Source organism: Procambarus clarkii, chromosome 30 (assembly GCF_040958095.1).
Source record: "Procambarus clarkii isolate CNS0578487 chromosome 30, FALCON_Pclarkii_2.0, whole genome shotgun sequence".
NCBI classification, from domain to species: Eukaryota; Metazoa; Arthropoda; class Malacostraca; order Decapoda; family Cambaridae; genus Procambarus; species Procambarus clarkii.
The window spans coordinates 32075903-32088624 of record NC_091179.1 but is presented as its reverse complement, the minus strand read 5'-3'; positions in this window follow the sequence as shown (position 1 = coordinate 32088624).

Here is a 12722-nt window from a genome sequence, read left to right as displayed (position 1 = left end):
GTCACTATACACACGTACCATACTCACGATCACTATACACACGTAATATACTCACTGTCACTATACACACATACTATACTCACCGTCACTATACACATGTACCATACTCACCGTCACTATACACACATACTATACTCACCGTCACTATACACACGTACCATACTCACCATCACTATACACACGTACTACACTCACCGTCACTATACACACATACCATACTCACCATCACTATACACACGTATTATACTCACCGTCACTATACACACGTACTATACTCACCGTCACTATACACACATACTATACTCACCGTCACTATACACACGTACCATACTCACCATCACTATACACACGTACTACACTCACCGTCACTATACACACATACCATACTCACCATCACTATACACACGTACTATACTCACCGTCACTATACACACGTACTATACTCACCGTCACTATACACACGTACTATACTCATCGTCACTATACTCACGTACTATACTCACCGTCACTATACACACGTACTATACTCACCGTCACTATACACACGTACTATACTCATCGTCACTATACTCACGTACTATACTCACCGTCACTATACACACATACCATACTCACCATCACTATACACACGCACTATACTCACCATCACTATACACACGTACTATACTCACCGTCACTATACTCACGTACTATACTCACCGTCACTATACTCACGTACTATACTCACCGTCACTATACACACGTACTATACTCATCGTCACTATACTCACGTACTATACTCACCGTCACTATACACACGTACTATACTCACCGTCACTATACACACGTACTATACTCATCGTCACTATACTCACGTACTATACTCACCGTCACTATACACACGTACTATACTCACCGTCACTATACACACGTACTATACTCATCGTCACTATACTCACGTACTATACTCACCGTCACTATACACACATACCATACTCACCATCACTATACACACGCACTATACTCACCGTCACTATACACACGTACTATACTCACCTCCACTGTAAACACGAAGCATTCTACTCATATGGCAATGTACACACATGCTGAAAGTTATTATTATTATTAATAGGAACGTTATCCCTACAGACACAAATCAGAAAATACAATCAACTATGTACTCCAAAAACAAGAAGCCTTCCAACTAACTTATGAGAACTCTCCAGACACCAAACGGAACGCCTTGAGAGAAACTAACGTCGTCTATGCCTTCACATGCCCACTTGAGGACTGTCAGCCCCAAAGATCTCAGTATATAGGCAAGACAACAACGTCTCTAGGCGATTAACAATGCACAAGCAACAGGGCTCCATCAAGGAACATTTAATCTCTTCTCACAACCAGGCCATCACCAGAGAAATCTTAACAAGCAAACAGAGATTATCGACAGGTACAACGACAACAGGAGACTCGACATCAGCAAGGCACTACACATCAAAAGTCAAAAACCAGCAATCAACAGCCAGTTAACACAATTACATTTTACCCACTTCACGACCACGAACCTACACAGAAACAGTAGAAGCAAGAACATCGAACACACAATGGCCTATTAATACCCATTGAGCCATTGATCCACTTATTCTTCTCAATCATATCCTGTATCACCTCACCCCAAGCGAATATAAGCCTAGGTAGAGTATGGAAAAGCACTAGACGTCAGACCATATAATGTGAAAACTATACTGAAAAAACTACAGTTTTTACACTGCCCCTCGACAGTGAAAAAAAATGATTACATGAAAAAAATGATTAATATTGATTACATACAGGGAACAAGGATGCTGGTCACAAGTTGAACAGCTCCTCCAGCTCTTCAGATGGTGGGCAGGAACCCTGGATGCAGTGAGCATTTCCTCTCTGGATTGCCACACTAAGGCGCTGAAAAAGAAAACTGGCAGCTCTAGGGTCTCTAGTTTTTTTCGATTAGTTTAGACCCCAACTCCTTCAAAAAGCTAGCAGCACTTTTACCCCAGGCACAAAGTGTCTCTGAGGCAATGGGGACAAAATTGTAGTGGTGCTCAAGGTCTCTGTTTTTATGTGACTTGGCCGCTTCCCAGTGATTTGCAGCTCCTCCTGCTTGTGTAGCACTGAAGTCAACATAGGTATTGGCTAAAGTTGAAACGCAAGTGTAGTCCCACACCAACTGTCTACCATTGTTCCAGGGGTTCACCTTGATTCCGTCTGGGCGACCGACAGGCTCATCAGAGTAGCAGGAAGTTAAGTAACGGGGCTCTCTCTCTGCTGGACAACCGGCTGTGGTAAGGCTTCTCTTAATAATGTCATTGACCTCGCCGTGTCTTGCATGCCATCCTCCTGTCCTTTGGCAGAGAAGGCCATGCCGTCTGTATCTGTCAGCCTCTGCCTCGCCGCAAATACACCTGTATTCAGTGTGGATTGGGGCAGCGAGGCGGAGAGCTACGACAATTCGGAGGGCCTGTGGTGTGAGACGGGTGCCGGTTGCTGACATTGGGGTTGCTAATTGGAAATCACCTGCACGGGGAGCTGCTACAGCTCTAAGTCGGGCAGTGTCATGTGGTGTTGTCGCAGCTTCTAGCAAAGTCACAGCTTCTTGGTAGGCAATGGGGCGATCCCAGCTGGATTGCTTATGGGCTTCAGAAGGCGGTGGATGGGGTGCTGGCCTTTGAGAGAGACCCATTTGGTTGTGCAGTCTGTGAAGCTAGGATCATGTACCCCTGCCTGTTGAACTAGGTGCTCAGGTAGGATTTCCTTCACCAAGTTGTCAGACCCCACTGAAGAAGATAGGAACGCTGGTACAGCAATTTGTGTTGCTGTGCACACGCCAAGGCCCCCGAGTCTGACAGGAAGGGAGGCCTGTTTGCACTGTGAGTCGCTGAGGGAAAGATTGAGGGCTTTTTCTAGTGTTGATTTCAGCAAGCAATCATTCCTATGGTTGTGTCGACTGGGACGTTGGTAAAAAGGGATTCAACGTCCAGGGAAGCGATGATTCCATCGGGCTGGGTAGATTTGATCAATTCTAGGAAATCTGCTGATGATTGTAGACTAAACTTACTTGGAGTGTATGGAGTTAGGAGTTCATTGAGTTTCTTTGCCAGGTGATAAGTTGGGGTTGGTATTTGGCTGATTATAGGGCGTAGTGGGTTACCTGGTTTATGCGTCTTAACATTGCCGTAGGCATATCCTAAGCCATAGTCGCCTTGAAGTTTATTGAAATGCACACTACCTTTCTTTGCGTTGATTGCTGTAATTGTTTTGTTTACTTTCCGCTTAAGGTCTTCTACGGGGTTCCTCGTGATTCGTTGAAATTTGGAGTCTTTCCAATTTCCTAGAATTGATCAAATCTACCCAGCCCGATGAAATCATCGCTTCCCTGGACGTTGAATCCCTTTTTACCAACGTCCCAGTCGACACAACCATAGGAATGATACTGGACAGAGTATACAGAGACGAGAGCACCCCCAAATTAGACATACCTGAGCCACACTTGAAAAGTCTTCTCGAAGCATGTACAAAGGAAGCCCCTTTCATCAGTCCACAAGGAGACATGTATTTACAGATAGACGGAGTAGCAATGGGCTCCCCCTTAGGAGTTTTATTTGCTAATTTTTATATGGGAACCATCGAAGATAGGGTCTTCAGTAGCAGACAAAAACCAACTGTATACTGCCGTTATGTAGATGACATATTCGTAATAGTAAAAGACTCAGATGAACTAATTGACATAAAAAGACACCTAGAGAGAGAGTCAGTACTCCGATTTACACATGAAAATAGTGAAAATAACAGTCTGCCATTCTTGGATGTACTAATAACAAAAACAGGAACCTCTTTAAGCACCAACGTATATACCAAGCCCACCAACATAGGATTATGCCTGAACGGTAGAAGTGAGTGCCCCCAAAGATACAAAGCCAGTGTTCTCAATGCTTATATTCGTCGAGCGCTTACCCACTGCTCTGAATGGAGCAACGTGAGTAGAGAGTTTGAAAGAGTAACTCAGGTATTGGTGAACAACGGATATAGCAACGCGGAAATAAACGCTGCTATAAGAAGACACTTGGACCGTTGGTATAATTCAGAACCTAGAACAGAAACCACAACACCCCCAATAAAATTATATTACAAATCAACCATGCACAGTGAACATATAAAAGAGGAAAGAATAATGAAAGAAATAATCCGTAAAGGAGTAAAAAGCACTACTCCTAACCAAAACATAAACCTGATAATATTCTACAAAACCAAGAAGACTTCCGAACTCCTTATCAAAAACAGCCCGAAGCCGACGGAGAACCCTCTACAGCAGTCAAGCGTTGTATACATGTACACTTGCCCCCACGAAGGATGTAACCTTCAATGTAAGAACATAAGAACATAAGAACAAAGGTAACTGCAGAAGGCCTATTGGCCCATACGAGGCAGCTCCTATTCTATAACCACCCAATCCCACTCATATACTTGTCCAACCCGTGCTTGAAACAATCGAGGGACCCCACCTCCACAATGTTACGCGGCAATTGGTTCCACAAATCAACAACCCTGTTACTGAACCAGTATTTACCCAAGTCTTTCCTAAATCTAAACTTATCCAATTTATATCCATTGTTTCGTGTTCTGTCCTGTGTTGATACTTTTAATACCCTATTAATATCCCCCCGGTTATGTCCATTCATCCACTTGTAAACCTCTATCATGTCACCCCTAACTCTTCGCCTTTCCAGTGAATGCAACTTAAGCTTTGTTAATCTTTCTTCATATGAAAGATTTCTAATTTGGGGAAATAACTTAGTCATCCTACGCTGGACACGTTCAAGTGAATTTATATCCATTCTATAATATGGCGACCAAAACTGAACTGCATAATCTAAATGGGGCCTAACTAGAGCAAGATATAGCTTGAGAACCACACCAGGTGTCTTGTTACTAACGCTGCGATTAATAAATCCAAGTGTCCGATTTGCCTTATTACGAACATTTATGCATTGATCCTTTTGTTTTAAATTCTTACTAATCATAACTCCCAGATCCCTTTCGCAATCCGACTTCGCAATCACAACACCATCTAGCTCGTATCTTGTAACTCTATCATCATTACCTAACCTCAGAACTTTACATTTATCAGCATTAAACTGCATCTGCCAATCCTTTGACCATTTCAAAACCCTATCTAGATCAACTTGAAGTGATAGTGAGTCCTCCTCCGAATTAATTTCCCTACCGATTTTCGTATCATCGGCAAATTTGCAAATGTTGCTACTCAAACCTGAATCTAAATCATTTATATATATTATAAACAACAGAGGTCCCAGGACAGAGCCTTGAGGCACTCCACTTACAACATTTTCCCACTCTGACTTGATTCCATTTATACTAACTCTCTGTTTCCTTTGGTATAGCCATGCCCTAATCCAGCTTAATATAGCACCCCCAATACCATGAGACTCTATTTTTTTAATCAGTCTTTCATGTGGCACTGTATCAAAAGCTTTGCTAAAGTCAAGGTATACAACATCGCAATCCTTACCACTATCAACTGCCTCAACAATGCTAGAATAAAAAGATAACAAATTTGTTAAACATGAACGGCCATTTATAAAACCATGTTGCGACTCAATTAATAATTTATGTTTTTCAAGATGAAGACGAATTTTATTTGCTATTATAGATTCGAGTAACTTTCCCACAATAGACGTTAGGCTAATTGGTCGATAGTTAGACGCAAGTGATCTATCTCCTTTCTTAAAAACTGGTATCACATTAGCAACTTTCCAAAACTCTGGCACTCTGCCTGACTCTATTGATTTATTAAATATGGTTGACAGTGGGTCACAAAGCTCCTCTTTGCATTCTTTAAGCACCCTAGCAAACACTTCATCCGGCCCTGGGGATTTGTTTGGTTTGAGTTTTACTATTTGTTTAAGAACATCCTCCCTGGTAACTGCTAAACTCGTCAACCTGTCCTCGTCCCCACCCACATAGACTTGTTCGGCTGAAGGCATATTGTTAAGTTCCTCTTTAGTAAATACAGATACAAAATATTTATTAAAAATACTACTCATCTCTTCATCACTATCTGTTATTTGACCTGTCTCAGTTTTTAATGGACCTATCCTTTCCCTAGTCTTAGTACGATATAACTGAAAAAACCCTTTAGGATTTGTCTTTGCTTGCCCTGCTATGCGAACTTCATAGTTTCTTTTTGCTTTCCTTATCTCTTTTTTAACATTTCTAACCAGTTGTACGAATTCCTGTTCTAAAGTGACCTCCCCATTTTTAATCCTTTTGTACCAAGCTCTCTTTTTACCTATAAGGTTCTTCAAATTCTTAAGTACATAGGTATGACGTCGACCAAGCTGACGAGGCGTTTGACATGCCATCTTCAATCTGGTGCCCCCAGGAATCACATGAGACAAGCCCATGACATTACTCTAACAAGAGAAATGTTGAACAAGAATACTTGCATAATAGACAAAACCCAAGATTCAAGAAGATTACAAATTCTTGAGGCAATTCACATAAGAATAGAGCGACCTACCATGAACACCCAAATCACGGAACTATTTACTCTACCCACCATGAGAGTAAGGACAAGACAAGAACATATCGATGCCAACACAGAAGACAATGTCCAACATAACAGGCCAATTACACTGGATTAATCTTTGTGTTTAGATAGGAGATGCCTCGTATGGGCCAATAAGCCTTCTGCAGCCCCTATGTTTATCCCTTATGTATCCCCCCATGTTTTCACCTTCATTGTATTATCACCTGACCTAATGCGGGTATAAAATCAACTAGTATTGTAAGATCTGTTCACTTGAGAATGAACCATGGAGGTTCGAAACGTCGTGCAAATTATACAAATAAGTGTAATACACTCTATATTAAATCACTTCTTTTCTTCACCTTAAAAGTACGAAAATGAGTTTTGGAGAACTCCTATTTCAATTAAGCCCTGATGCTAAGCAAATAGTTAGAGGGATAGAAGCCCTAAACCAGAAAATAATAAATACAGAATATGCGGTCATATTCAATGAAACATGTTTGAAAGAAAACCTGCTGCCAGTATACACCAATATATATATATATATATATATATATATATATATATATATATATATATATATATATATATATATATATATATATATGTCGTACGACATATATATATATATGTCGTACCTAGTAGCCAGAACGCACTTTTTGGCCTACTATGCAAGGCCCGATTTGCCTAATAAGCCAAGTTTTCCTGAATTAATATATTTTCTCTAATTTTTTTCTTATGAAATGATAAAGCTACCCATTTCATTATGTATGAGGTCAATTTTTTTTAATTGGAGTTAAAATTAACGTAGATATATGACCGAACCTAACCAACCCTACCTAAACTAACCTAACCTATCTTTATAGGTTAGGTTAGGTTAGGTAGCCGAAAAAGTTAGGTTAGGTAGGTTAGGTAGTCGAAAGACAATTAATTCATGAAAACTTGGCTCACTAGGCAAATCGGGCATTGCATAGTAGTCTGAGAAGTGCGTTCTGGCTACTAGGTACGACATATATATATATATATATATATATATATATATATATATATATATATATATATATATATATATATATATATATATATATATATATATATATATATAAATATATATATATATATATATATCAGTCACACCAGACGCTGCACCAGGATTGACAACTAGGGCGCAACTCCATAGTCTCCCGAGACTGAAGGATGCCTACTACTACTATATATATATATATATATATATATATATATATATATATATATATATATATATATATATATATAGATATATATATATATATATATATATATATATATATATATATATATATATATATATATTGTGACGATAATCTCCTTCAAGAGATTGAGCCTGCTCCTCCCTCCAAAGTACGTCGATATATACATCTATATAAAACTAGTATGGATGAAATATCCAACAACGACAACAACACCAAGTTTTGCCAGAAGCGCAAAACGTATGCAGCCAGGAACACCTGCTCCACCTCGAACCACCAAACTACCTGTCTTGTCGCCTGCTCATCGCTGATTGGCTGCGGGTCCAGTTGCAACTGCACTCCACCCACCACACTACTTGATGTCTGGGGCCGCCACGACCTCAGTCCTCAGAATATCCAGTGCTTTCATCAGGTTAACACGTCTCGTTGGTAGACTAAGCTGTGGCTTACGTGTACTATGAGAGGTGATAGCTTAAAGCCAATATTCCTGCACCTCTTATTTGATTGTATATTGTTCTATTGTTATTACTCACTTGTCTTAACGTAACTTTTCATTTTGTCATTTGATTATTCTTACTATTTTGATTGATTGATTTTATTATACGAATTTGTATGTCCATTTTATTCATGTTTTGCTTTTCTAACGTAATTAAAATTTCATTGTTAAATTTACTTGTGTTTTGTGTGTCTTCTCATTACCTTACCACAGACGAAGTTCCAGATTTTCAATTTTTTGTTTCTATATGTGACGAGGCCATACCCCTAGCTTTTAAACAGCCGAACACCAACGCGTTACCATCACAATATATATATATATATATATATATATATATAATATATATATACATATATATTAATTAGTATATTTTGGTAGCAGTCTTTCCTGTAAACATATATTGTTAAATATGACCGAAAAAGTAAGATTAATAATTCTAACACGAATTTTCTCAATATATCTTATGTTTCTTTTCACTGTCGATGTTAATTGAAAAATCAATTCTCCAAAATTCTTTTTTATTTCTAGTCTGACGCGATACTTGAACGCATTTCGTAATAACTTAATACATTTTCAAAGACTTTAGTTTACACACACACAACTATAACCTGCAGAGTTCACAGTTCAGAGTTTAAACAGCTTTCATTTTATACCTGCATTTGGGTGAGGTGATATGTTACGACAGTTTTGGATGAGGTGAAAACAAACTTTCAACACAAGACAGAACACGAAACAATGGATATATTTTTGGGCAAGTTAAAGGGAAGAATGGAAGTAACTGCAAAGGGCCTATTGGCCCATATTTCTTGATGCTTCTATATTGGTGCGGAGTCTTGAAGTGGGTAGAATATAATTGTGCATTAATTGGCTGTTGATTGCTGGTGTTGACTTCTTAATGTGTAGTGCCTCGCAGATATCAAGCCACCTGCTCTCGCTGTATCTATCGATGATTTCCGTGTTATTTGTTAAGACTTCTCTGGTGATGGTCTGGTTGTGTGAAGAGATTATATATATATATATATATATATATATATATATATATATATATATATATATATATATATATATCATATATATATCATATATATATATGAATATATATGAATAATTTTGCTTGGGCGTTTAAACTTGAGGCCAAGGCCACTATCTGATTTTTCTGCCCCGCTAACAAGTATACTTTTGACAGGAATATATTCCTCGACTCTCATTGTGTGTATAAACAACGAGAAGATGAATATATTTCTTGCCCATATTTATAATACTCTATGGTTATTATTATTATTATTATTTTATTGGTGATCTTCCTAGCTCAGATAATTACACATGACACAGGAGTAACAGCTAATGACACATGACACAGTACAAACAGCTGGATTATAACTATATATTCATCGTCTATACAAAATATAGAATATATTAAAAATATAATCTTCTTCTCGCTGTGTATACACATGTCAGTATTAACAGCTAATGCCACATGGGTGACTGAAATAGGATAGTTTTGGTTTTGTTATAACCCAGTACGCCTGTTGACAGGTACTCCTGAACATTACTATATATAAAACATTTTCATTAACTGAATAGACCTCACCGATTTCTTTGGCGAGGTGAATTTAGATCTATTTTTGATGAAAAAACAACACACATGAAGAGGGAGAAACAACGACGTTTCGGTCCGTCCCGGACCATTATCAAGACACAAGACATGATAATGGTCCTGGACGGACCAAAACGTCGTCGTTTCCTTATCCTCAGATGTGTGATTTGATCATCATAACTTCAGCACCGTCATTGTGACTCATCGTCTGCTTAGATATAAATTTTTTATAAATAATTTTTTATTATTGTGTACGGCCAGCTTAGGCTAGTAACCGGGTTCTTGCTGCTAACGACTCTTATAACCTTTTTTTCATTATCCAACCCCAAGTCGGTGGCAAGTTTTCAAGAACTGGCTGTGGCAAGTAGTAGTACAAAGAATAAAAGGGGGGATAAACAATACATAATTACTCTTTCACAAATATATTATCACCTTCCCTATATATATATATATATCTAAGTATTACTACACATATTTACACTGTTTCGCTTTCACTCAGGACACACAATAGATCAGTGTTCATCAAATCCCGGCAAATCCACTACGTCCAGGTACACGTCGTCCACGCTTAATGGTAATCACCAGCGAGTTCACTTTCCTTAACATGGGCCAGCCCACACACCATTTCGCACAATGCCCCAATACCCCACATCCGCTCTCCAGAAACACACTGGCAGAGGGTTTCAGCAACACGCTGACAGGGGTCTGAAATAATTACGTAAATGGGTAGCTAACACCCTGGCAGAAGTCTCAAGCAACACACTAGAAGCACTTCTCAACAGACACACTACTGTCGTCTCGTAACTCTTCTTAGTCAAATCCCGGGTACGTCGGTCCATACAACACTGCATATATCCAACAGCTAACACACTGCTACTACCGATGGCGGCTACTTTGTCTTTTCACAGGACCAAGTCATGAGTTCCTGACTGCCCAAGGTGAGCTGCCCTCCTCAGTGCAATCGCCTCCTTACGTCACCTCTGTGAACATAAAACGTCATTAGCTAGACAGACAGTATACTGGGTGACCTTAGGATAACACCCTTCCACAGGGGATTTGACATTGTAATTGCTTTCACAACCTGAATGGTGTTGATATTGTTACACCACCCACCAGACAACCCGTCCTCGACTCAAGTCCATTACATCCAGCGGTCGACCCCACAAACGCATTCATAAATTTTAACATGCTGTTCATTCAAAACGGGAATTTTCGCAAATATAAATTCATATCATAATATATTAGCATTAATATCATAATATCTTGCGCATATATAGGCATAGGTTAGGTTCGGTTAGGTGTTTAGATTCTTTTGGCGATTATTTTTATTTGTAGTACGTGGATGAAGCATTTATAGCATTGTGGTTTGAAAAATTCATCAGTGAAGAACTTGTTCCAGAAGTGTTCGAATGTCACCAGTTATTTGTGTCTAAACCTATTTTCATTCATAAATAAGGGGTTTGGCGGGTGCATGGAATCACTTTTGGGTCTTTGTTTGGAGGACGGGTTGCACCAGAGGTCATCATCATCATCGACCTCACCTTCTAACTGAGCTAAGAAACCAGAGCCTTTCACCGTTGCCACGCCACCACCAACAGATGGCATTGTCTGTGTTGCACCCAATACCTGGGAGTTGGAGTGCAGGTGCAGGTGCATAGATGGCGCCGAAATCTCCACTCCACACTCCAGCGACGGTGTCGATACCGTAACATTTATATGTTTGAAACCTAACATGGCTTATTTTGCTTATATTGTTTCAAATTATACAAAAGCATATAATTTATCTACTGGAACTACCTTTTCTGATATGCTAATCAGTGTATATTGATGACTACGGCTATAGTTAATGATGACTACGGCTATAGTTAAATAAAAACAAAATAACCATCATAAAGTTGTAGCAACGATACCAGAGTAAGTTTCCCCCATGGAACTTACACGTGGTTAATGAATTATCAGACACTGTTGTACCACTTACCTATTACAGGGAGTCACTGCTCCGTCGCCAGAGGGTGCAGAAGTCGGGCTAGAGCAGCCAGTCGTTGTTTGCCGTTGATGAGTGCTGGTTCGTTGTTTGAGGTGTGGAGCGCCCGCTAGCCGGGGCCCCGGCTGGCGGTATGGAGGTGGCTGGTGGTAGCCGTGTTCGACGGGTGGATACTGTACGACTCGATTTTTCTGGTGCAGTGGACTATCCCATTGTGGAGATTGCTCTCCTGGACGTGCTCCATGTCGACGTCTCCGACCTCCTGGGACTAGAAAAGATCTCGCCTACCCGTGTGGCGGTGTCGTTTGCCACGTCACTTATTTACCAGGAGTTTGTGGCACGCTGGGATGCACGCTCGCTTCCTCTTCCTGCTTCGGCTGTGACTGTGGAGATCTCGGATCCCTGGGGGCCCTTGACTTTTGTGAGTGTTCACAGTGTGCCAGTGACCTTCCCCGAGGCGGAGCTCATGTCGGTGTTTACCCGGTTTGGTGCGGTGGTGAAGCACCGGTTCACCACTTTGAGTGTGGGCCAGCTGAAAGGGGCCAGTCTGGGTGCTCGTACGCTCGTTATGCGGGTCACGAGCCCTTTTTCTTCCAGGGTTTCGTTTCGTTTGCTTTCTCTGCAGATATTTTATCGAGGTCAAACACGCACCTGTTTCCGGTGTGGTGCTGAGGGCCATGTGGCGGCCAGCTGCGACGCTCCTCGTGCTGAGGCTCCTTCAGTTTTCCTAGAGGATGACTTTCCCTACTTGTCTGTGCATAGGGATTCCCCGGCGGATTCTCGCTCTGTGAAGGTGCCTGGTGTGGTTCTTGCGGCAGTTCCGGCTGTCGCTCCGTCTGGCCTTGATCTGC